Raw genomic sequence first — 27761 nt, 5'->3', positions numbered from 1 at the left:
ATTTCATCAGTTTGTACATCTTTTTGTGCAGAATTAAAACCAAATTTATTGAAGCAGTTAAAACTTTGTTTTCTCTAAGCTAAGTACGTCACAAAAAAGAAAAAAAAAATCTAATATCTACAGCAGAATAAAACAAAAAATGGCTGTTTATAAGAACTGTTATATCCAGCTCTCAAAATCACAATGGTCTCATGTCAGGTTCTGTCAAGTTTTTCTGATCCACAACAGACTCCCCCATTTTTTACTCTTAAATGGAAACAAATCAAGCAATTACAAATGATAAAGCAGTTATAGGTCACTTTACAGCATAGATGTTTTCTGTAATGTGTATTTTCGTTTTAAATGAGGAATGTAAAAAGGGAAGAGGATACTTCAGATTTTCCTGATTATCCCATTCATTTTCTTTGTACTTGAGTTCTAAATTAGGCAGCTGTTCATATCTCTAATCATAACAATAAACCTAATCTCCAAACATAAACCATTCAAAAGTATTTTAATATCCTCTAAAGAAGCTTTCTTGGACATTTTGTATTTTTTAGTTTAAATCCCATGTGCTCAAACTTTTCCTGCCAACTCCAACAGAGTCAAGGTACCACCTTTACCACCTCCATGTGGCTTCCTAATCTTCATAATTTCCCTGAGCAAATTCAGGCAACTGAGAGACCCTTCACTTTGTTTGCTGGGAAGGTGAATGCTGACCTGGCAGTCTGAATAAAGGAAAAAAAATAAAAATAGAAATTATTTCAACAGCTGTATACCACTGTGATGTTCTATTCTATTAGCTTATAAAAAGTATCAACTCAAGACTTTTATCCAGTAAGATAATTGAGCTCAAGGGCTTTTTGTCAATGGTTTTATTTTTCGCTCAAGTTCCCAGAGCTAAAAGCTGTCCTGATATTTAGTGAGAGAGGACACTGCTCTGAAATAAATAAGCACTTATTTGTTGATCCATTTATATTACTTTGCTACTATGAAATAGTCTTTTTATCTTTTATTTTTTAAATCCATCAAGATCCCATTTACATGAGTTTTCATCATGCCCTTTACTTAAAGAAAAAAAAAAATAACATATCCTTTCCATTCCTTCTCTCTTCAACCCAAAAAGCACACAGCCTTCTTCTGAAGCAAACTTCAAGTATTTATGGATGAGGTGGACCCCACCCTTGTCCAAAGGCACGGGAATCACAGGAATAACCTCTCCCCAGGACTTGGAGCAGAGGTGCTGTTCCCACAATATGAAGCTGGCATGTACCAAGGACCACAGGGCTCACAAATCTTCTGCCACCCACAAATACCAAGGGAAAAAAAATATGTGACAAAATAAAAGAGTGATAGAATACCCTGCAGAGTCCAATTTTCCAGCAGAAGGAATCTCTAACTTTATGCACCAAAATTCTAATAAATGCATTGGAGAATTTCCATATTATTCTGTAATTTGTATGGGTTTGGTGGGGGGGGGTTTGTTGGTGTGTTTGTCTGTTTAGTTTGGGTTTTTTTTCAAAAAAGGAATAGCTATTAGGTGTGACTGTATCCTGCACAGCCCTGTGTAGAATTATTTTATCAGCTCAATCTCTGTCTCCACCCTACCAATGCCATTATACTTTTTCAGGAAATGTTATCTGTTCAATAACTTGCTCCAGTTATCATAATAAATTTAGCATTCAATAGAGAATAGGATATTATTAGATAATAAGATACATGGTTACTTTCCTAGTATGCATAAAACAGTTATGTGTATGCAACTCTTGCTAATTAGGGCATTCACCTACCTCCATATTTAAGACTTAATAATTGCCACCTTGAATATTCTACATCTTGCCCCATACTCAATTCAAATGCCCCTTTAGTGGCTGCCCAAAAGTAGTTTTTGTACTTAATAGCAATATATGCAGGATATATAGCTGATGTCAGTATATTTGTCTGCCATATACCTTTGGCAGCAGGATACCCTTGCAGCACTCATCCTCCTCACCCTATGATACTTATTAACCCTTCTTACTTTCATCCAAGCTTACAAGTTTTACTCTCAAGGTTAATGACTCACTCCTGTGCAGTCAATTTCATACCAGGTATTTGTTTGTATTTCAAGCAGTGGCTCCTGTATACTTATATTACCTAGCATTTTCATGGACATGCTAAATCAACATTTCTTGACTTTGCTTAGATACAGTCTGGCGACAGGATTCAAATTCAAGCCAGCTTGTTTCAGCAGCAGCACCTCTGAATGCAACATTTCCATTCCTTTCTCAAATATATCCTCTAACATCATAAAGCATGAGCTCAAATATGCAAATAAATTCCACTTAAATAATATAGAGAAGAATTTGAAAAGTTGTTGAAAAGTCTCATTAGCAAGCAACTTAAAATATAAAAAAGAAAAAAAATCACCAACAGTATATTTGGCTATTTATTGACATTTTTTTTTGCTAATATAGAAAAACACCTAAAGCAACATACAATTATGCTTGAAAATAATTCAACTTGAATTTCCAGAACCTGGGATTTCAGCACTCATACTGCCTGCTAACATCATGACAGAAGAGACCACCTTTTCCCACAACCACTCTTACAAAAGGGATGATCTTTCCTGGAATTGCAGGTGAACAATTCCAGCAAGAATCATGTATAGTGCCTTTGTTGGATGTGGGGTTTGGTTTTGGATTTTTGTAGGCAGGCCTAAAAATATTGTTTGTTTTCCCTTATTTATTCACAGTGATTCATTAGTAAGATTTTAAAGAACAAAACCAAATTACTGGCATATATAGGTCATGCGGTTTATAAAGTAACAACAATTAAACATGTTAAAATTATATTCTCTCATTTGCAAGAGAAAATGAATCAATATTAGCTGTGCTTTTTGTTTTCTAGATGAAAACAGTAGGATTTCACCTTGAATAATGCATGACTGCTAAACAAAGGAAAGTACAGACATTCTTTTTTTGTGCTCTATTATCCATTTGATATTTTGTAAGGAAATCCCATTGCACCTCACCCATCAAAGGCTGAAATTAATTATGAAACCACATATAGCTAAAGTGCTGCTGCATTTATCCAACTTTCAAAGAAGACAGCATCATGGATATTTATGTTACTGTACAATTAGCTACAGGACTTGTACCGTATTTTACATATTAGGAAAAGCTTTTCTAAGAACTTAATCTCTGAATATTGACACTTTTTTCCCTCCCTGCTTCATGTACAGTTTAGCTTTCAGAAGAACTTTTCATCCTTCTGAAGTAGAGGAAATTATCATTTTTCTGATACAGAAGTGTATTTTGGGGCATTCACACATGGTCTGTGGCTCTGATGTATACATGCACATTAGGAAAGTGGAGACTTGAAAAAAAGTTTTGTGAGTCCTCACACATTAAACATTTTCAGCACGCCTGCTTCCAATTTTCACCTGTGGGATGGACAAAACTGTAAGATCCAGGAGTAGAAGGTTCCTATAAGACCCAGAAGGATTCATAAGCCATCTGTATTTTCAAGGACAGGTCTCTTGGAAAACCATTAATTGACATGAAAAAGCACATAGAAATGATGCACACGAGCAAATACTGCAAACAGTACAATGGTGGATATTTATAACAACCTCTTAAATTAAATGTTCTGCACATAAAGAGGCTCTAGGCAGCCCAAGTTCCTCTTTTCTCAGAGTTCCTCATTGTTTATTGCTTAAAGTTTGTGTCATGTATAGCAGTTTCATCTTTATGACACCCTAGATAAGCCACTGAATTTCAACAGAGATTCTTATGTCCAGCAATTTTAATGAAATATCATGTCACTCCTTATAAAAGAGGGAAAATAATAGCTTTCACATGTCCACAGGCAATTAGAGGTTTGCCTCTCTACCTTAAGAAATGCTGTGAGAAAAGGTGCCATCAACCATGACAATTTTTTACCTATGGTAAAATTTTGATTTAAAAAATATACTTCAAGTAAAGCGTGCATTTGCAAAAAGGGTCCTGACAATGACGAACTGTGTTGTTCATGAATGTAAATATTAAGCATAAGCCTTTTTAATAAAATCCAAATTAAGCATGGCTTGAATCCTTTGTTCCACAGATTTCAGCAGCCTCTGGCATAGTGTCACTAGGGGACACAAAATAGGAGCATGGATTTAATTATAGCAGGTAGAGGTTTTATCCAAAGAAGGCTTTATTTCGGGGGTTTTTAGCCCCTTTTATGAAGTGTTCCAGTGCAGATTTAACATGATTGGTAAAGGGAACAACACCTGTCTCGTCCCATTGGTGGAACAAGAGAAACACATTCAGGACATCTGTACGCTATTGTTTTGTTTAAACCTATTTACAAAAACGGTCCTTGAGAGAGAAAATGTTCCCAATAGACTTTCCCTTGGGAACAGATCAGCCACTGACAGGCTGAAAACTCTCTCAGGCTCAGAAAATCATGTCTACATCATACCATCTACAAACTCTGAAACCCTCTTACATATACAGAAGTGACTTCATGACAGGCAATAAATGTTTTAGTTTGGTCCATCAGGAGCTCTGGTCCATCCAGCTTCCACTAAATCAAGCCAAGCCCTTTGAAGGAGCACAGTCTAGCCTTGGGTACCTCCCACAGCAACATTCACAACTTGTTCTTCCCTCTGTAGCACAAAAAGGTGGCCAAAGCTGCTGCCACCAGAAAAGCTCCTGAAGGGCCACCAAAACATTCTGGGCTCTCCCCAAGTGTTTATTTCTGCAGATCTGGAAGGACCCAGACATATCACACCCCACTTTGTTCTATGGCACCTGTGTTTTGTGGGAGGGACCATCCAGCCACCTCCACCTGCAGGGTGGCACCACAGGACTCACAGAGGACACCACCAGGGTCAGCCTGGACTTTGGCCCAGCTCCAGTCACAGCAGCAGCGTGTCACCACAGGCACCTACCAGCACCTGTGCTCTCTGGCCAAATTCAGATTGAATGGCTGGCTCTGCTCCAGGCAGCTCTACAAACCCACAGAACCCAGCACAGCCCAGACACATTAGGGGATAATATTCTTTATTTCCTGAGGAGACGTTTACAGGTACACAGTAAATGTTACATGTTCCAGATTGCTCTTCCTTTTTCTTTCATTCTGAAGATATTCAAGTTTCTCAAGGCTTCATTTACATTACTGAATTGCAGATTCAAGTTATCTTACTGGATTCAGTGAGTTATCCACAGCCTGATACATGCCTACCTATCCCAAAATGAGATGTGCATTAAATCATGCCCTTTGCAAGACATATTTTATACTTCCATGTAATTTGTACAACTTATTATCAGCCTTACAGTCAGAGACAACACAAAAACTGTTCAACTGAGAAAATAATTCATTTTCCTTTGATTCTGAGAGGGAGGAATACCAAGAAGAACATTAAAAAGATGATAAGCGTGTGTTACTGATTTTAAATATTCAAGAAATTTATTCGAGGACTTTGAAATGTCATGGACATCAGGCTGTGAAATTATTATTTTGATACTATATACAGTAAAATATAAAGATGTGTTAGTGCCGTGTCATATGACATTTCCCAAGCAATTGCTTCCCCATTTTCTATGTCAATTGGGTAACTTTTTGTTAAATATAATTTTACAGATTTTGTTTCTTTTGTGTGTTTTTAAATGAGAAAACTATTAGCTTGATTTCTCCAAGTCCATAATGCTCAAGCGTACTAAAAATTTTGATTAAATACATGCTTTCCTAAATTAAAAGCATTCTTAGAGAATAGCTTTTTATGTATTTTCTAAATTGCATCTAAAAGTTTTCAGTTGCTAATTTAAAAAAGAAAATACAAGTAGAAGGTCATTTTTGAACAAATGAAAAATACTTCCACTCATTAGAGTGACTGTGTTTCAGAATATGCAAAAATGAACGAACAGGTTGAAAAAAATAATAGAATGTTCTGATTTTGCTCGTAGTTTAAGGTGGAGCAGCGGCACTGGCAGACTCTGAATCAACAGTTCTTTAAATGGACATGGCACAGCAGAAATACAAACAGTGCTACATCTCCACACCCCAGTGAAGATCACTTAATATCCATCTCCTCAGCAAAGGCCCCCTTGGTCCAGGGGGCTGCCCTGGAAGGCTGTGGGGTCCCAGGGGGCAACACCCACCATAGTACCCAGCCCTGCATTGCCACTGCCACCCTCCACTCAGGGCCCAGCCCACACAGCCCACTGTCCCCTTAGGTGACATTCAGAGGGCACCATGGATGGATTTGAGCTTCTTGGTCCCTGTTACTTACCTTTGTTTTTTAAAGCTACTGGCTCCCAGGCTGGTATGCTCTTTCAGTCCCATGATTTTCACAGAATCACAGAATGAGTCAGGTTAGAAGGAAATCGTGATGGGTCATTTGGTTCAACCTTCCCTGCTCAAGCAAAGTCATCCCTGACCACACATGGCACAGGATTGTGTCCAGATAGTCCTGGAATATCTCCAGAGAGGGAGGCTCCACACCCTCTCTGGATAATCTGTTCGGTGCTCGGTCACTCCACACGTTCAGGTGGAACTTCCTGGCCATCAGTTCCTGCCCATTCCTCCTGTCCCATTGCTGGGAGCAGGGAGCAGAGCCTGCTCCATCCCCTGTCCCCTCCCTGCAGACACTGACACACAGGCATGAGGGCCCCTCTCAGCTCTCTCTTCTCGAGGCTGAACAGGCCCAGCTCCCTCAGCCTTTCCTCACTGAGATGCTCCAGTCCCTCCATCTTCTGTCACCCTCTGCTGGATCTGCTCCAGGAGCTCCGTGTCTCTCCTGTCCTGAGGAGCCCAGAGCTGGACACAGCACTCCAGATTTGGCCTTACCAGGACTAAGTGGAGGCACAGGATCACCCCCACAACTCTTGGACACAAATGGAACTGCAGGGCAGCTTGTTATCCCCCAGACCATCAGGTCCTTCTCCCCAAAGCAACTTTCCAGCAGCCTACCCTGGTGCATGGGCTCGTTCTTCCCCAGCTGCATAACCCTGCAGCACTCACCTTCAATGAGTTTCACAGTTCCACTCTGCCCATGTGTCCAACCCTCCAAGGTCTTTCTGGAGAGCTGCACAGCTCTCTGGTGTATGAACCACTCCTCCCAGCTTTCTGTTCTTTTGCCATGCTTGAGCTCCTGTAAGGCATTTCCTCAACACCTTGGTCTCTTATTTATAGATTTAATTAAGTAATAAAAGGAAAAAGAATCTTAGATTATGATAAGCTATTTAACAATAGAATATGTGTGCTTTTATTGTGAGGTTATGTAATTTATTATGGAAGTGATTAATATATTCAATATGCATTTCCTCCTAATGAGTGCTTTGTAATTGATTCCTAACACTATATCACAGTGTTTTCCTGCAAAATGCACGAGAAACAGTGGGGAAATTGACTATTTCAACTGAGCTCTGTAACATGTAATCAGTTAGAACTGCTTTGCCTTCCACTTAGGCAATAGGCAAACACTATATTGTGTAATAAGTCATGCCTGCTGTGTTGCTAGGCACTATACTAATGACTATGCTTAACATACGTGTAAATTATTACACCCTTACTCAGATCCTGTGGTGCCTCATTGCAATTCCTCATTTTTAAGTACAAGTGGAGAAAATACGAATTAAAGGAGTTTTTTTACACAAAAAACATGGCCTGTGGTTAAAAAAACCCCATGAAACAGGAAAAAAAAAAATCCAAACCTAAAGTGCTAAACCACTTTTTATAATTTATGTAAAATGCACAGAATTCAATAGACTACTAATTCAAGTACCTACTGGCAGGATTTAATAACAGCTGTCAGGTTGGGACTCCACTGTCCTAGACATAACTAATGCATATAAGCCCTGATAGTCCCTACCCCAACACACTAGGAAACATTTCTACATGGAAAGGGTGATAAGAGGTATTGGAACAGGTGCCCAGGAAAGTGTTCAAATGTGGCTCTTGGGTTTATGGTTGAGTGGCACACATGGCTGGGTTAATTGATTTTGGAGGTCTTTTCCAGCCTTTATGGTTTTATAATTCTGCATTGTCAGCCAAGACACAATCCTAAGAGAAAGCAAAACTAACCTCCTGTGATATCCCACCCTTAATGGGAAGGGAGCACCCAAGGTTCATAAATGCTTGTGGTTGAAAGAATAACAGATGTCAGAGGATCTGCAAAAACTCCCAAAGTTTCAGTCATAAATTACACACTTGGTATGGAAATTGGTATGTTAGTCCCTGACCTACTGTATAAGGGAATGGCAGCAGGTTTTGGATAAAGGGGTAAGATGATGAAAGAAGGAAAGTAAAGGGAAAAAAAATAAGAAAAAGAGAAAAAGATAGCACCAGTCCTTGTTCCAACATTGGTGCAGCCAATGTCCAGGGTCCTGGGGTGCACAGCCAGGCTTGGTGGGGATACCTCTTTTTTAACAGTATATATACCTCTTTCCCTGCCCTGAAGAGAAGTTTCTTGCTTTCTATGCAAATTAGTTATGTCCATTCTTTCAGACCTTCCTGGAATGGGAATTGGATCAGAGGCTTTAGGTGTCTTGGGTAGTCCTGATCACCCTAGAATCCAAGCCCAGTTCTCGACCTCATTCTTTCTCTTGTGCTGTACTGTATTGTGCTCATCTCCAGGAATGAGAACAAGGATGTTTATCCCAGAAAAATGCTATCCTACCTCCACATGACCCCCTTCTCCAGCCACATCTTGCTCTTTCCCATGAGTGGGGCACGTTATTACCAACAGATCTTGTCTGTTGTTCCCAACAGTCCTTGGCTGGCTCCACAGCCATCCAGCCTATCGGTGTTTGAGACATAGACACTAACCCCGTATCTTTTGGGATTCCACACCCCCACACTTGCAATGAACACAGGAGTAAATATAAGAAGGCATGTCAGTTGTTCAGCTGGAGCTATTCCCTCCTCCTATGGTTTCACTCGCCCAGATTTTGCTGAAAGAAAATTTAGAGGTGGGAAAAAGCAGTCAAAGTCTGACCAATGCTTTTTGAGGTTAAAACAGCCTGTTCCACTCCTCAGTGTTCATCGATAGTGCAGCTTGTCACTGAAAGCATTCCCTCTGTCTTTAACTTTCATCTCCTCCATGGTCTAATTAACAAAGTTCAGGGTGGAGTTTATTACTGTCTGTAACTGTCTGGAGCAGTGAGACAGCCCTAAAGAGAGTTACAACAGAGGGAAGAAACACGGAAGACTTCACCATATCTTTTGAACAAAACAAACCCAAATCACCCCCCCACACTCCTCCCCTGCCACACTCAATCTGTTCAGGCACTCAAAACAGAAACACTCAGATCAAAAAAATCTACCTTGTCACTTCTATTACCCAGAGCTGTGATGCCAAATAAAGGTGAGTTAATCACAATGAAAATGAGGCCAGAGAAGTATGGTGCTTGGGAGATCAACATGTGAATGCAAGATAGTCACAAATCTGCACTCCAATGAGAGGGAGCATCATCCATAGTGCACCTGTTACCCTTCCATAACAGCAGATGAAAATTGCTTTAAAAATGCAGTGTTTTCTTCTTACATATCAGGTAAACCACTCTTTTCCAGGAGATTTTAGACTGGTTTATTGACACATGCAGACTGCTATTGATATATTGCAAAAAAAATTAAGACTATCCATTTCTTTGAATTTTGTTGCCAAGCTAGAATTAAAACAAAAATGCTCATATATGGCCATTGTCTTGCTGCCATATGGAACCCTTTGAGAAACAGGAAAGAATGCAAGAGCAATAAAGCAAATTACTCCTACAAAGGAACAATAATGGAACAGCACACCTACTTTCTCAGGAAGCATCAAACAATGCAAGTGCTGTTTTCTATGATTTTGTCTCTCAAACATGTTATATATTTTATCTCACCAATACATGTGTTGCACTATTTGAGGTAAACCAAAACAACTAAAAAAAATCCAAAAAAAAACCAAAAAAAAACAACCAAACAAAAAAAATTAAATTGTTCTTAAAAACCTCCAGAAAGTTCAAACAAAGAAGTTATGAAGCAACTTCAACCAAATCCACAAGAGATAATGAAATCTGGAGTTGATCAATGGATATCAAATACAGTGGTTAAGGATTAAGAAGATATTTCTGGTCACAGTTCAATAGTTTATTTCTGAACACAGAATGAACACAATAGAAAAACTTTTTTTTTCTCTGACAACAAAAAACTATATTTGTATTTACTGGAAAAGGTAAAGAAATTATCTTTTCGTCAAATATACAGTAAAACACGAGGAATAGAATATTCTCCAGAACATACAGCTGCTGCAATAAGCAGAAAATTTGTTTCTGAGGAAAAGAAAACCACTACAAAAATAAAATTAAAAAAAAAAAAGAGGAATACTTATTACGAGTCAATGCACAGAAGAACAGAGGAGATATGCTGAAGATGGAAGGCACATGAATATAATCTGGAGATGATCAACAGATTTCCTTTAGTGCAAGACCTCTAGGGAAGGGCAAAAAAGCAGAAACTGGCTGATGAAATAAAGTCATTTTCAGCAGGAGGCCTATATAAAGCATAAACCAGCTTTCACAATATTGAAAACTAAGTATGACTAATGACAGCCATGAAAGATTTCCTCTGTGTGCTTTTTGATGTTCTGATCATGAAGTTGGTTTCCTACTTTGTAGTAAAGTATCTGATTTTGGCAAGAGAGAGATGCTTCTAAATTTAAGTCTTGTGGGCACTATCACAACCACCTCTTAAAGCTAAGATGGGCTTCGTAAACAGCCCTTAAGTTGTAAGCTCAGATATGTGCTCAAATGTGTATGTAGTCAAACCACTTTCTATTCTCATCAAGCGTTTTTTAAGCTACAGGCCTTTATTTTACATAGCAGAATATATCCTATATTTTAATGGGCTCATCAGGAGTTAAGGGTTCCCCACAACTTTAAAGATGAAGTGCCCATCACAGAGGAAGTGCCAAACACATCCTTGCCTGCACAGCTCCATCGAGCTGCACAACAATTCCCAACGTGCCAAGCAGCTGCACCAACTCCCCCATCTCCTCCTGCTTCACACCTTGTAAGAGCCTCACTGCCCACTCTCATGAGCACTTCAGCAGCTTTTTCCTGGAGTGTTTTTGTCACACAGCATGGACAAGCAGCAGGAGAATCTTAATACATACTCTGTCATCAAGATCATCCAACACATACATGCAACAACAACAAAAAGAGGGAAAAAAAAAAAAAAAAGAACAATAGTGGGATATTGCTGACTTTTCTCTGCTTCAAGAAATTTTTCTTGAAAAATAGCAGATTTGTGTCCTTCTGTTGTGTTTGGTGTTGTCACCCCATCAATTTCTTGCTCTTTCTAAAAGTTTATATATATTTGTCCTAATAGCTATGGGAAAAAAAGAGTCATTCTAAAAAAGACTTTCTACACAGGCAAGCTGTGTTTGTTTTGGTTTCTATATTTATTTTTTTTCATTTTAATTTTTTGTGTAGACAGAGCACTTTGAAAACATGCCCTTTGCATATTAGACATTTTTTGGCTCTGGAACTACAAAATTGGACATCAAGTTGTCAAATGGTATAAAATAAACTATTGCAAGTACACCAGCTCACAGAGTAGGGAACCTGCTAGAACATTATTTCCTAAGCATTTTGGAAGAGTTCTATGAAATTAAATATTTCTTGCCACAGAGTTTGCAAAAGGTAGAAGAGAGGCTCTAGTCTTCACCTCAAAAACATTATGAAGTTAAAATTTTCTTAGTAAAGAAAAACTCTATTCAAATATTGTAACTGCAATATCCTCAGGATAAATTTTGAAAAACCTCCAGCACTGTAATTTCAGTTGGCTAGAGTAATTGAAGTTAAATAAAAAGCCCACAATAAATGCAATTTTTCCTACCTTGAATTTAAAAAGGTAAAATATTCAATGTGTTTGTCAAAACAATTTAAGATTCTCTTCCCACTTTTCTGTATGAGGAAGCATGATGTCACTCTGCAAAGAAAAGAAAATCCTAAAAAACTGAGAAAAAACACCTAAAGCTTCTGATTCTGGGAAAGCGTTGATGGAAAATTGCTTTTTGTATCTCACTGAAAACAGGGAGAAAAACCAGAAGAAAGAGAAAAGCATGTAACAACACAAAACCAGCACTCTTTTTGCTACAACAGAGTATTTATGTGAACAGAAACCAGTATCTTCCTATCCGGTTAGGAGAAAAAAAAAAATATTAAAAAAATTATTTTTCCCTAACAATTTTGCAGAACCATTCAGACAAAACTGGCTACAAATTATAACTCTAAATCAAGAAGTAAACAGGCATTAAAGTTCTCTAAGCATGTATTTTATGGACAATGGAACTTGGATAAATAAATAAATCAATCCAGCTACAGTTTGAAACAGAATTACATTTCTTCTCTCCTCCACCCATTTTGACAGCTCTAATTCCATGTCTATAAAGCTTTAAAAGTAGTTCTCTTGAAGGTTGTGATATTTTAACAATTTTCTTATTTTAAGTTTACTCTGAAGATTCTTTTATTACCTTACTGAGTATTAACCTCGAATGCAATATCTGGATCTAGCGAGTAGCAAAGGCAAAATATTCTAGAACTCTAAAACTCTCTAAACAAACAAATATTCATCGCTGGTCATTCTTCAGATCTTTCCAATCTTTTGTCAAATTTGCCCCTGAAATTTTTGCCAAAATCTTTTACCATTTCAAATTCCAACACTGTCGCCAAAATCCTTTGTTCAGCATCTTAGCATCACGAGTTAGCAAAATTAATTATGTAATATATCGAAAAAGAAAAATTGCAATCAATATAAATACAGATACTGGAGTATCCATATTTACCATCAATGAATACTAAATTCAAGAGAAAAAGAAACAGAAATAAAAACTGGCAACAATTACAGCTGGGCATTTAAAAAATAAACCCTCCAGTGGAGTGTGATAACTCCATTGGAGTGTAAGAAATATTATTTCTTCAATCATCTGAAAATAAGACAGAAATAGCAGTTAATGAGTAGAAATTAGATATGAAGATTGAAATAGCAAGAGGTGCTGCAAAACAAAACCTTTAATTTTTCCTGGTAATGGACTATTTCAGACACCAGTCCTCTGATCAGGAGTTGTGACAACTCCCAGCTTTGAGGCTCGATTTCCAAAGGGCATTGGTTGCCCCAGCACCAACTGGGGGCCATTTAAGCACTTAGGCTACCTTGGGACAAGCACAGACAGAGGCTGGAAAAGGGAAATGTGGGACTCTATTCCTCACCCACAATATTATTTCCTCATGCTTGAAGCGGAAGGGTTCTGTTCTCCATTTTTGATCAGTAAATCATATCAAGGTGCAGGTGGAAGGTTCTCACAGAGATGTGCAGGAACAAACCCCCAGTGTTGTCCATGAGTTCCAGCAAAATGATGCTGCCCATCCTAAAGAATTTTTTATGACTACATGTAGAGGATATAGGATGAAAATGAAAATCAGAGGAGGAGGTGGAAACATACAATTCATTATTACTAATGATGACCATTGATCTAAAGCCACCTCCAAAATATTTTCTGTAAGAATCATGATAAAGTTTCTTGGGGGAGCACAAAGAGAAGGATGGAGTGATCAGTTATGGTAATGCTTTCAGGGTGTTCCCCTTTTGGAGAGGGGTAAATACAGGCTTCTGGCACTTGGCTGTGCCCAGGAAGATGCTGACAGATGCAAATAGGGTGACATAAGGTTCAAGGTAGATCTAAAGAGACCTCCCAGAAAATACATTGTCCAGCTTGGGAAAAGAAGGGAAGTAATTCAGTTATCAGAAACACAGATGCACTCAGTGACAAGACTCAAAGATTTCCACTGACACATGAGAAATTGTAAAACTTGGGTTTGTTTGACATTGTTTGGAGGGCGGGGGGGGGGGTGGTACTGGTGGTGGTTATTTTGGTTTTGTTTGTTAGTGGGTTTTTTAGTTTTGCTTGTTTGCTTTTTTTATTTTTTGATTGTGCATTTGCTTTTTCATTAACACATTGCTAAATATTTACTTTGAGATGCCCTTTGATGTAAAGATCAATATACATGACAATGTGAGAACATAATCACAGGAAGACAGATAATTAGTAAATAGCAGTAGAGGAAAATTTAAAAATGTAAAATGTAGGTGAGTGAAAACCAGGTTTTATAAAAGAACAATAGTTTTCCCCCTTGCAAAAGCCTGATCCTAAAAATGTCTTCTTAGGCATATGTGCTTGCAAATATTCAGAGTTTTCTACTTGGCATGTGTTTTTTCCCAAACTGTAACCACTGAGCTTTAAAAGCAATGCTATTTTTCTGTATGTCATCTTATTCCTACTGGCAGGTGGGAACAGCAACCTGAAACACTTCCTAACATGTGTCCAGTGTTAAGAAAACCAGTAAAGTCAGACCCTAGAAGCCAACTGAAAGAATGAAGAGAAAAAAAGTCCCTAGGATTGCAGGAGAGATATGAAAAATAAAGGAGCAAAAAGCATCATCCTTATTTCATATATCTCTTTCAATTTTTTAGGGGTTGCATTAAATTATCCCCAGTATTCAAAATATTACAGTTAACATATTTCTCTGTTCTCCTGCCATATCCAATTAGTAAACAAAAAACTAGTGCTATAAAATGAAGTCTGTGCTGAAGACTACCACATCCCTATGGCATCAAAAGAAATTCTCCTTCCCTCTCTGACAGCTGCTGCTAAGTTAAATCTGTGCTCCTTTGGATCCCGAGTTATATACCATAATATCAAAGTCAACATTTTTCCTTATGAAGTCAGTAGCTGGAAAATCAATTTATCAATCATCTATTAATCCCCTATTACTTTACATATGTATTTTGAGGAGATATTTAAGAGGTGAGGCAAAAATGTGTCTCTGCTAAAAATTGCCCTGGACAGTTTATACTTCAAAGTGCATTTCACATTATAAGGAATACATAATCTGCTTACAGTTTTTTTAGAGTCAGAAACCTTCAAATCACTTCATGGAGATATTTCACTCTCCTTTACTCACTTTTTAGGCCATTGAAAGTATGATGACATGAAAACTACCAAGCACAGCTGAGTCCTGAGCCAGCTGAATTCCCAGTCACCTGCAATGTCGGCAATTAATTCCAGTGACATGAACTAAAGTGATTTTAATTGTCACATTGAAAGTGAATGCAGGACTAAATGCCTGTGAAGCACATGGAACAAGCTGCTGGAGACTTCAATCAATGTTAATATGTTCTGTTAGAATCACAGAGGGAGAGTAATAAAGAGAGTGCAGCACACAAAGGGTGCAGAGGACTAAATTAAAAGCACAAACTTGAGCTCAAAACAAATCTAATCAAGGTTACAAATACTGCATGAGACCAACAAGTAAGAAAAAGTATCAGAGATGTGACAAACATGAGAAAGGAAAACACCTTTTTAGGTGTAAGATGTAGCTGCTGTGCATCTTATTCTAATATACTAATATTCTAATTTATTATATATCTAACTTATTCTAATATTCTAATATATTCATAAAATTCATGGTGGTTTAATGCATTCTCAACTCTGTCCCATTCTGCCTATCTGATGATTTGCATTACACTTTTTATTACAAATATGAAACCTGTAAAAATTGTGTCCATCCCAATATTATCCAAATGGCTATTCACTGTTCTGAGGAGCTGCTAAGGAGAAATGCCCAAAGCACTATCACAGAGCCTTTCTAATACACCTGACACTTTGGTAGTTCAACATGAGAATGAAAAATAATTACCTCCCAAGCAAGTCTCATACTCCTCCCACCTCTCTGGGTGATAGAACAATGCTCTCCTGTCAGCAGTGGCTTCTGTCTGAGAGCCCCATCCACATTATTTGCCAGATTTCACCTGAAGACATTGTCATAGAGATCAAATTATTTAATTACTTTAAAAGCAGTATATTCAGTGACCAGGATCTGTCAACACTATGTGAAACTGCAGAGTAGCTGGAAAGCTTAATGCAATCACAATACTTAATTTAAAAAGTCAGTCTGGAAAACTTAGATGAATTAATGTTGAAGAGGCAGCTAAAGGGCTTAACTGTAAGGAACGCAGAGCATTATCTGTATATTTTTTTAACACAGGAATCAGTGTTTCATGTTTTTGAGATTTTAGTCAAAAACTCTCCTAGAAAAAAAAAATTGTGCAATAATGAACTGAAACTCCTCAAAAACATACTCTGTTATTTGGAGATCACTCACCCACATTAATGTATGCAAAAAATCAGACTGTAGCTTCCATTTATGTCACAGCCAGTAGTAGAATCAATATTCAAAGTAAAGAAAAAAAAATTAAAAATTTAAAACCCCCTGAATTTTGCTTTCATCATTCATTAGATCACTACTCATATTCTGAGAAGTGCTCTAGGTGGGTGGTTACTTCTGAAATGCTTTAACCACAATGAAAAGACCCTGGGACTAGCTCAGCTGGTCAGAGCATGCTGCTAACACTGCCAAGGCTGTCAATCCCCCTATGGGCCATCTGCTAAAGAGCTGGGCTTGATGATCATTCCAGGCCCCTTCCAACTCAGACTATTCTGTGATTCTGTGGGAATAACTGATTCTTGACAAACTGGCAAAGTGGTGATGTTCCACAGAGATGGCAAGGGAATTCTTATAAAAAAATAGAAATAAAACTAAAAACCACAGTAGCACAGGTATTCAACTGCACCCATATATTATACCCAGTTATTACACACCAGAGAGAGAAAATAAGCTAAGTGGCACGAGCATTTACTGCATTTCCAGTCAGCAGTCCCTCTGCTCTGTGAGCAGTAACTCAGGTATTTATCATGGCTATCGCTTTGTTCTGCCCATCCTTACATTAACAAGTCCATAAAGCAGCTCCTAGAATGCAGGCAAAAGGACCAAATCTAGACTTAGTCTGAACTGCAGCTTAAGCCACCTGTACTAAAATGGAAAGGATTACAAATCCCCCCTGCCCCATCTGTCGAAATGACACCAAAACCTTGAGGAGATCTTATTGCAGATCAAACCTAAAGATCTTCAGTTTATACCCAGCTTACACAAGTGATGTGCACTGAAATATGTATTTCTCAAAATCTCTCTAGAAACATCCAATCTCAAACCATCAGGAGAGGGAGAGAGCAGCAAGAAGGGGACAGTTTATAGGGAGAACAGCACAGCCATGCTTCATGGATTAAATTCAAGTTTATAGCATTCCCTGAATTATAGGAAGCAGCTGGAAAATGAAGCAACCTGCAGCACCACCCACTCAAACATCCTCTCCTTGCCTTGGGGGTCTTGCTGCACAGCCTACAACACATTCTAAATAAATATTAGGACACTTGGATGAAAGGAAAATAAATCTCTCTTGAACATGGTATAGTTGGAAGCATTGCTACTCACAAGATTTAACATTGGGCAACGTCTTACAAAATAAGTAATAGAAAATAACAAGGGGAAAGAAATAGATGACCTAAAGGTTACTTTAACATTTTTTACTTTCAGTAATTCATCCACTTCTCTTCAGTTAGATATAATCTGTTCAGTTCTCTGAAAGCATCTAATAAAGTTCTTTTGCAATACTATTATTATTATTATTATTATTATTATTATTATTATTACCACAGGCAGGAAGGAAGGCAAACGACAGGGCAGTCAGGACAGATTACCTGTGTAGATAAACTTGAAATTTAGCAAAGATAGACTCAGGTGTGGCAATACATTACAGAGCAGAAATAAGCAGAAGGAAAGGCTGGGAAGCTTTGCCCTGCTAATGGAACCTTGTGTGAGCAGGGGTCCAGTTTGGGGACTGCTGTTGAGGCACTGGTGGCTGCACAGGGGTCACTTCAGCACAGCCTTTGGCCACAAGAGAAGTGCACAACAGCAAGGGACACCTTCCCCAAGCCCCACTGCACTGCTCCTGCCAAGAGGGACGAGGGCAGGAGCTGCAGAAGCCATGAGTCACTTAGACCAGGCACACAAAACACATCACATGCCTCTGCATAAGGCAGGGCTGGGAGTAGATATGAGAATGCAGCTATTTCAGGCTACCACCCACCTGGATTGTTTGAGAAGCAGCAACTCAGAGGCTGAAAAAAAACCAACACAATACAATTTGTGCCTCGAACTTTAAATACGTAGAGTAAATGTAGAGAACTACTAGAAAAGTACACACATAGAAGGAATTAATTAATTATTACAAGATAAATTACCTGAATTTCCACTATGTCCAGCATCTTAAATTTTTTATTATTATCATTTGGAGGGATGTGGGGTGTGATTGGGGCTTTTTTTGTTTGTTTCTTCTTCTTCCTTCAAAATTCTTCTCTTTCCATATCCCTACTGAAAAAAAAAAAAAGCTACTACTTTTTACCAATATGCAAAATGTTCTTTTTTTCAAAGACTTGCAGTCTTCTGTTTACAGTTGGACTTTATGATCTTTAAGGTTTTTCTTATTTTTTTTTACTGAACTATGACCAGAGGGCCCTCAAATGACATTTTTTCTCTAAAAACATGAACCCTTTTTTCATGAAACAAAAATGTGGAGATTCATTTAATGTAAATCACTACACAGATATTAGCAGTACCAATGTTTTTTTCCAGCAATATATTCAATTTTTCTTTTTTAATAGCTAGTGTACCTTTCCCTCCTCAAGTGGGTTTACTTAAACTCACTTTATCACTTCAACTCCTCCACCACCTGAGAGAACATATATTCTTAGATAACCCTGATACCTATGACTATGAATGTTTCAGAGTTCCTTTTTTTCTTTCTGAAAAACACTAAACATCCTCATTTCTGGAAGAAAAAAAAAAAAGTTTTCTTTAAACTTCAAGAAATACTACACTGAGAAAATTTATCTCTTGTACTTATTGTTCGAAAAACAAAATTTATATTTTTGTGACATTTCTCTACCCAAATCGCCTTATTCACTGCCATGCCAGGAGACTGCTTAGATTCTTCACATTTTAAAGTATTTTTGGGGTGGAAGCGATTCAAGCCCCTCCTGCATATCAGGTACTGCAGAGTGTGCAGTAAGGACCCCCAGAGAAGCACACAGAGCCTGCAAGGCACACGGCAGGTAGGTCCTGAGGAGTTCCCTTTCCTATCGAAGGCTGCAGGTGGCAGCTGCTGCTGGGAGGTGACAGCCCTGCACCCCACTGGGGAGGGCACAGACAAGGGAGAGAGAGCCAGCAGTGAGGAGGATGGAGAACGCTGAAGGCCATGACTTGGTGCTGAGGGATCAGAGGTGAGGACACAGAAGGCTGGAGATGAGGAGTTAGGCTTCTGGAAGATGCAGCAGAAACACTCGGTGCTTTTAATTTTGACCAGTAATTTAGGGCACACTCTAAAACTTTCTCAGGGGCCTCACATCATTTAAAATGTCCCTGCTCCCTTTCAGGAATTTAGGCTGTTAATGAGTGTGAAGCAAGATGATTCAAAGGCTTTTACATATGTTTCATGACACCGACAGGCAAAGTGGCTACGTGGTGGGAACACCAGCAGAGTTATTTTCAATGTTTTATTTGTGTTACATATAACAAAGTGCATATTTTACTATAAAATAGGTAACACAGGATTGTCTTCAACTGGAGACCTTCAGACACACATACAGATTAAAGCTATCTTTTCAGAAAATAAGTCCACATGAAAGTACTCTGGTAAATGAAATAAAGTGCACCAGTTTCAATGCAAATTTTTGATCTAATCACCTCCACCTAACCTTATACATGTGCTACTATTAAAAGGAAAACCTAGCTGAAAACTAGAATTCAGCCCAGAGAAAATGTATCAGCAGAAACACAGTTCTGGAGAACATAAATTTACAGCTAAAGTTAATGACCTTTCTAGAATATATCAAGAAACCAACATAAAGAAAGCAGCAATAGATTTTCTATTATTCTTGGTAGTATAAGTCTTTAAATCAATTCTTCGCTTAGTGTGATATTTCTCCTCCAAAATACACAAAGAAAATTAACCATTATTAAAAAAATGGTTTAATTAATTGCCTTTAAAAAAAAAGTCAGCCCCTGTAGATTATCTGGCAGATAAGTATCAAGAGAAATACCTTACTTAAGACAATTAGTGAAAGGTTCAGAAGTTCATTCCTGCTTTGAAATAGCATTTAGTACTCTCCAAATCATTTCCATCAAAACTGAATGGTTTATAAATCCATTTCTTAGTGATTTCCCATAAAGACACTAATGCTTGGAAGGGCCTAAGCTGAGTATGTTCCACCTCCACCACGGCCCACCGGGGTACTGGGAGGAGATAAAACACACCCCAAGCATCTCCCAGCTCCAGTCATAGCCTCGGTCCCCATGAAGGAAACCGTGGTGCTTGAAGAACCTCGGGGTTCCTCAGGACAGGAGTGGCCCCTGGCACCCAGCTGCTGCCCTCGGTGAGCTCAGCCCCCTCCTCTCTGCTGTGCAGGACATCATAGCTAGAATGAGAATGCATGGGCTTCTGATGCATCATTTCCACAGGATGCAGAAAGAAATAGGTGAGGAAAATGGGCTGGTAAACAGAAAACATGGCTAAAACTTAACCTGCCCACAGTACAGGCTGGATGCTGCTTTAGTCAATCCTTTCTGTGCCTGCATGAGCACCCTTTCTCCAGCAATGGACTCCAGCTCCTGCCAGTTTCAATAAAGGTAATAAAAAATTATACCATTCTGTCTGAGCAGGAGATCAGATACATGTCCAGGTTTTCAGATAAGAATACTCATACATGCACATCTATTATTGCATAGGGTTGAATTCAATAATCAATTAGAAAGTACACCAGCAGGATCAAGGGTATGATAATTCTAATTTCAAGAGTTCCACAAACACATGAGATAAAAAGTTCAGAAGTGCTTTTTGAAAAAAAAGCCAAGAAAACTGATGCTATATAAAATACCACAGAGACATTCAAGGATATTTAACACTTCAGAGGTCTGACCATTAGCTTCCATTTGAAAGTGAATACTTTGAGGGTAATCACTTAGAACGCATTTGTAAATCCCACTGGGTATCTTCCCAAGCTCCTTGGAAAATTTTGGCCAAGTGTGCTTATGGATCAGGAACTTTTGATTGAATAAAATATTTCTGGCACCTTAAAGAGGCACTTCACTGCTAAGCGAAACCTACAGCAGCATCTAGACTCTACTGCTCATTGATTTCTTTAAGTGCCTTTGCACAGCTTTAAAGTCTCAGTGGTATTGTTTTCCTTTTGATGTCCATGGATGCAAAACCAGGATCTTTAAAGATGATCCATCTGGACTAAAGTAACAATTTCCTATTTTATAAATTATATGTATCAAAGAATGTTGAACATACATAGATAGATCATTATGCTTCTTTTCATATTTAGCACCAGTTATTCAAGAAATAGACAAGTTACATGAATAAAACAACAGCAGAAATAACCCTGAGCTGAAGAGCTTACAAGCATGAATTCTGCATAGAAAACCACGCACAAAATTTTCAGTGTAACCCATTCTCAGTGATGACATTAAAATACAAAGTTACACTCAGACATGACAATGTGGGGGAGTAAAAATGTAACAATAAGCGCTTGTATGACTTTTGGGGAGAAGAGGAAAAACTGAGCATTTGTCAACACCCCTCTGGACAGCACATAATTAAAGCAAGCTGCTCCCATGTCTGGCCTTCCCATGGTTTGGTTCACAAAGCACAGAACACTCAGAGAAAGTGAACTTGACTCAACTGGACAAAATTACATAAGGCATCTTCAAATGTTCTCTGTTTTAATTAGGTGTGTGCAGTGCAGCCTAGAGCCAGTCCAAGAAAAACCCCTTGACATGGGGTCCCATGGCACTGACAGAAGGGCCCTCAGCACCCAAGGGCTCAACCCACAGATCTGCTCCTGCTGGGCTGCCCTTTGTGCTCAGGTAGGCACTGCCTAACCTCCCCTGTCATGGCAAGGGAAGAAGTTAAGTTTGCACATTTTAATGGGAAATCTATTGTTAAAATCCCTTAAGCCTCATAAGCAATCTGTAAGAAGCTTTTTGAAAGAAATAGAATTGTTTTCTCCACACCTCCTCAAAGAAAGTGTTGGCTTCAGCAGTCTATTAACAGAACTGACTGCAGGTGCCTATCTTTCCTGCTAAAATTAAAAAGCTTTATGCTTACTCCTAATTCTATTTTTCATCGTAAACATTGCCTCTCTAATCCTGAATTGTTCTATCTCTCAGTATCCTAATAGCAGCTCACATTTTCTCTGCTATGCATTTTTTCCTCAAGGTCCAGGATTTTCTTATCTGGTGATTAAAACTGTTTAACCAATTTAACTACATTTCATAGTAGCTGCACATCAATAACTGAGAGAACATTGTTTTTTTGGGTTCCTACTGAGAAGATAAAACTCAGCAGTCTCCCAGCACAATAAAGATAAAACACACAGTATCACTCAGGCCAGAATGCTGCTGAAGAAAGCTGTATTTCATGCCTTTCACAAACTCAGAGAAGTTGCTGCCCAGGTGTGGTCACTGTTAGTGGGGGCACAGCTGGAAAGCCACACATCATCAGGAGGCAGTGACTGCTAGGAAGCCTGCAGTCAATGTGGAAAACCTTGAGCATCAAGGACTTCCTGCAGTCTGCCCAACAGATTATTGCCATGGTCAGCCAGATCACAGGCAAATGTGATCAGGGAAGTCACAAAGAGGATTAGTACTTGAACCATAGCGGCAAGATGACGTAGCTCAGTATGGGGGTCTAAATATAGGCAGGGAAGAAAAAAATAAATCTACTTAGTTCTACAACCCATAGAATCACTTATGAAAGAAAGTGAAGGCCAGAAAAGCAAAGGGCCAGGAAGTTGTTGGGTGGGTGATGTTTATACCCAACTCCCTTGAGAAGCTCAGGCAATTGTAATTGTAAAAAAATTGTAAAAAAAATTGTAAAAAGGCCATGCATTTCAGAAACAGCCATCTGAAACCAAGGAAGCCTATAAACTTACAGTGAATTTATAGCAGACTCCTGAACTGAGATTTCTTTTAACCATGTCTATGGAACTGTCTACCCAGTCAGTTATTTTAAGTTTGAGAGACAACTGTAAATACATGGCTAAGAGTAACAGTGCCATAAATCCTGCCTGCTGCTGTATCCCAGGCACCCACTACGCAAGTCTCTGCTAGGTAAATATCAGTCATACCCTACAGTTAATTAGAAACAGCAACAAGAGGTGAGGAGAAGCTTTTTTCGGCCAGAACTTGTTCATTAGGAGGTCCATGACGTCAATTAGTGAAGCCTCACTGATGGTGAAGTACAAAATGGCATTTCCTAGAGAAGGTATTTAGTACCTTTTCTCCACTGTAACCCAGAACTAAGGCCAGCAAAATAAACCCCAGGGTGAACAAAAGGGAAGAAGATGGATGTGAGACTCATCAAAACAATCTAAACTCAAAATCAAAAGAAAAACGTGTTTTTTCTGTATTTTCTGCAATTTAATGAGAATTTGCAGGGGTTGAAACTTCATAAAAGAGTATTTATTTTATATATATATACACATATATCTTTAATAACATATATATACATATACCTTTAATAATATATATAAAAGTATAACGCTTTTATTTTCTTTATTTCATAGACAGCTCTCAAAATATGGAATGGCTTTTTCTTTTCAAACTGCAATTTACTACCTTTCAGTTGTTATTGGCCATTAGACTGCAAACTTAAGAAATCAATACACTTTACCTAATGTATCAGAAAGAATGAAGACATTCCATTCAAACAGAAGGAGGATTAAATAAAATAAAGCATGCCTAATTTATAATAAATTTGTTTCAGGGTTTTATAATTTTTCTATGTGGAAATCAAAGCTCCATAACGGAAATAATTTTCAAACATGCAAAATAATAATGAAAACAGCAAGGGGGAAAAATAAGAAATAATTTACTTAATATTATTGTTTATCAAGCTAATAACACTTATCTCTCTGGGGCACAATGAATACAAGTTAATATTTATATAACTCACAGAAGCTGAAAGGTGCTATTTGAAGTAGCAGGTATTAAAATATAGGTGTAGCTAATTCTTATTTTAATTTTCCATTTACATGGTAATTTTTTTTATCATTGTTGCATCCAAATACTCTCACAAAAAGCTGGATTTGAAGTTAAGGAAAATCCTTTTGTTCAAAAAATGACTGTTGGCTATGCTCAGTTTGAATTGTCATACTGCTAAACTGAATTATTCCACAAGAAGATGCCAAAGAAGCCAAGACATTTCTTTCCTGCTTGTTTACATAGACTACAGCCATGCCCTGCAGGTGTTCACTCTTCTCACTTTGGTTTTTCATTTTTCGTTCTACATGTACATGAACTCCTGTGGAAGGGCTTGTGCCCTGAGGGGCTGAGAAAAATGGCAGCCTTTTCAAAATAATCTGTAGCAGAATTTGGGGGTGCTGAGGGTGTGAGGGAAGCCAGCAGTTCCAGCTGCAGGGAATATTTGTTCCGAAAAGCACATGCTCCTTCCGCTTTCAGAGACAGACCAGGGAAGTCTGCAGAAGTCCTTGTCTTCCAAAAACACATTTAACAAGTTTCTCACAGCAGCTCTCCTGTTAGTACATCAGACACACAGATACATTTGGACAATGACTGAGCTGGCAATATTTAATATCTTTGCATTTATTTATCATTTTTCAAACTACACCTTCTTACACATGCTACTCCAGTAACAGTGTCCTCCTGGTTCTGCTTCCCCAGGCTCCCCTGGTAACCAAGTTCTTAAGAATAATCATCTAATTAATTCATCCTCCTACCAACCGTGCCTTCCTAGCTTTACACACCAGCAAACTACGGCAGAGTTTACCTACCAAGAAAAGTTTCTAGACCAAAATATAACAAGCAAACAAATAAAACCCAAGATCTGTCCTTCAACTAGTCCTCCAAAACAGCTTGTCTCTCATCTCAGGCTCCCACCACAATCTGCTGGAAATCCTCAGCTCATCACACTAGCTTTGATACGAGCTGCCTTTGGAAAGCTTTTTTACACAATTCAATTAATTCTCTGTTTATCTGCTTACCTTTATTTTCTCTTTCCATGAGTGTTTGTTTCATAATGCTGTTGAGATGATAGCAAAAGGTCAGAGGAGGTGATAAAACTTTCCAGCTTTCCATCCCTCCTCTAAGAGGAGAAACCACATCTGCTAGTTCTGAGTGGTGTTTCCAGTGCCACACTAACTCTGGTTCTGCCATGTGAAATTCTCCCGTTGTGAAGCTCACCTCAGGGCGCTGGAATTCAGGAGGGGTCACTTGCCACTGCTGCAGAGCTGGCAGGCATCACCTCCCCTCTGGCCATCCTGCAACAGGCTTTGACTCCTGTAGAAACCACCCCAAAAACATCACCTGCCTTTCTTGGCTTGCAAAAGCATGACAATAATAAAACATCTAAGACCACCAAAGGAAATTGGGCTGACTCTGTGAAAGCAGAGCTGACGTAGAGATCTGTGTCACCCATGATAAATCAGACAGAAGTATTCAGAAGAAAGTAGTGACTCACACTACTCACCCAAACCAAATAAAATGAAAACTTGCCATGGAACAGGCTAACCTTTAGTTTAAGGACACAACCATAAATCAGAAAACGAAGGTTTCTTTTTGGAAAAATATTTCCAAAGTTTCTGGCTCACCTTAAGCCTTTTCTATGACAATCACTTGTGGAACGAGAGCAGAGGGTAGAGGATTCATTCATCCTTATTCTTATAAATACAGCCTTCTAATTTTTTTGAAAGTTCTTGGAATTACCCAGACTGAGATATATTTCATTATTAAAACTGATTTGCCTCACATTGACCATGAGTGCCAAAGGGAATTTAAACTCCTGCTTTGCAAAATAAACCATCAAACACAGAAGTTGCTTTTCTTGTATTTACAACAGAGAAATACCAAGGCTTTCAAAAAAGCACACTGTCTACCCTTTTTATTTTCATCACAGTTTCTAAAATTAAATTTTACAGTCTGAACATAGCAGTCCAGAACTGGGAAAAGGCCAGATATTAAATCTGCCAGGTCAGCCCAGGACTAACAGTAGCTCAGTAGCTCCATTCAGAAAACAAGGATTAGAATATATATCACCACTGGACAAATCTTAAGAAAGTAGAAGTCAAGATATTCCCATGGTGCTAGTTTGGGAATATGTGTATGGGTACAGGAAAAATTGCCCAAACCCAGCTAAGACTTTTTTTTTTTTTTTCTTTTTTTTTCCCAGCAAGTCAGTTGAGATAATCACAGTATTTCTGACCTGGCACATAATCAACAGGATGTGAATTCAAAACAAAATGTAACATACAAAAAAAACCAAAACAGCCACAAACAAACAAACAGCAAAGAAGTGCTTTTGTTTCTGTGCAAACTAAGGTCTCCACACAGGCTGAATAAGCAGCAAAGCACATGGATGCCTAACAATGGCAGGTGGGATTTTTATTCTTTTGTTCCCAACACGAGTTAGTCTGGTTAGCTTTCTGCACAGAACAAGCCTGCAGAAATCACAGCACTCTAGCAGAACTCTTGGGTCAAATGGACATTTTTTGCATTAGGACTAAAATAACTCCAAGTACAATCAAAACTACAAAGAAAACGGCAGAAAGTACAAATATGTCCTACAGTTTAAGAAATGCCTTTTACCACAGAACCAAAATGGATAAAAGAGAGGATCTGTTATTCTCTCCTTTCTCTCTTTGAGGCTATAATAAAAAAGTCAAGTACAAAAAACCCATTGGGAAACTCTGCACATTCAGAATTATTCTACTTCAAGTCACAATGTGTACTACCGAGGTGCTTAGCTTGATAAAGGTGAAATCTTGTCTCTAAAACTCTCCATGTTCTTCAGACCCAATCTTATTTTAAAGTAATTGAGTGAAATTTAATCTCTGGATTCAGTCATGTAGAAAATAAGTTTGGACTACTAAAATTAGCAGCAAGTCTTCCCAGAGCTTAATGTTTTAAAATATTTTAACCAAAGTTTTTGATATTACACCTCAGTAGCGTTTCCAGTGCTACTTCCTAATAAAAATTAAAATACATTCTTATCCATAAAAGAATAAGTAAAAGGTCCACATATTCTGATGCATTGTGCCAGAAAACAGACAGAATAATATGTAGCTTTTCCTTTAGCCATAGCACAACAAATGATACTCAATGGGTAGGTTATTGTACCTGAAGGGGCTAATATGACACCAGGAAAAAAAACCAAGTAATGTTATTTAATTATTTTTATTCTTACATAATAAAATAAAAGTAATTAAAATTGCTTGTACCTTAGTTTTTTGTTTTTTTCTTTCCTGAGGAATGTTATTATCTTTAGCTGTTTATAAAGGAGTTATGAGATCAGCCAAAAGATAATATAAAACAACAATGCAAATTAAAAATTCAAGGCATTGTAATTGAGTTTATAAGCTTATCACTCATCCTTGCTATCAGGAAAAATAGGTGAAAAAATTACATGGTGGTTTAGTCCAGAAGGACACCACTCTTCAAGCCCAAACAAGCTAGTGAACATTTCCTCCCCACAAAAAGCAAACAAAAAACCACCAAAATAAAATCAACCAAACCAAACTTCAACTCCCCCAACACAGTTTTACCTGTTAATTTAAAAGGAAAATATAAACGACACAATTAAGGTATTATCATAACCAGAAGAGAGGAAATATTGGAGCTGTGGAAAGCATTTCTGGGGTGAGTCCCAGAGAGGCTGGAGCAGGAGCAGAAGGAGCAGCTCCCAATGTTCCTGAGCTCCTCTCCAGCCACACTCTCCCGAGCCCCTGTGGGAACAGACCTCGCAATCACATCCCCAAAACCACGGGAAATCAAGCCCAAGTATAAATTACAGGACTGAAT

General features: G+C 38.3%; 1 protein-coding gene across 6 annotated transcripts in view; it reads right to left on the bottom strand.

The window, feature by feature from the left end:
* DMD (dystrophin) overlaps positions 1-27761 on the bottom strand; it is a 1137330-nt gene that overhangs the window by 1055318 nt on the left and 54251 nt on the right. The gene's annotated exons all lie outside the window — the stretch shown is intronic.

The sequence above is a fragment of the Pseudopodoces humilis genome, chromosome 2, assembly GCF_049639895.1.
Source record: "Pseudopodoces humilis isolate 2021_Gansu_Grassland_sample_001 chromosome 2, ASM4963989v1, whole genome shotgun sequence".
NCBI lineage: Eukaryota > Metazoa > Chordata > Aves > Passeriformes > Paridae > Pseudopodoces > Pseudopodoces humilis.
Note: the sequence above shows the minus strand (reverse complement) of the source record. Positions and strands in the feature narration are given on the sequence as shown.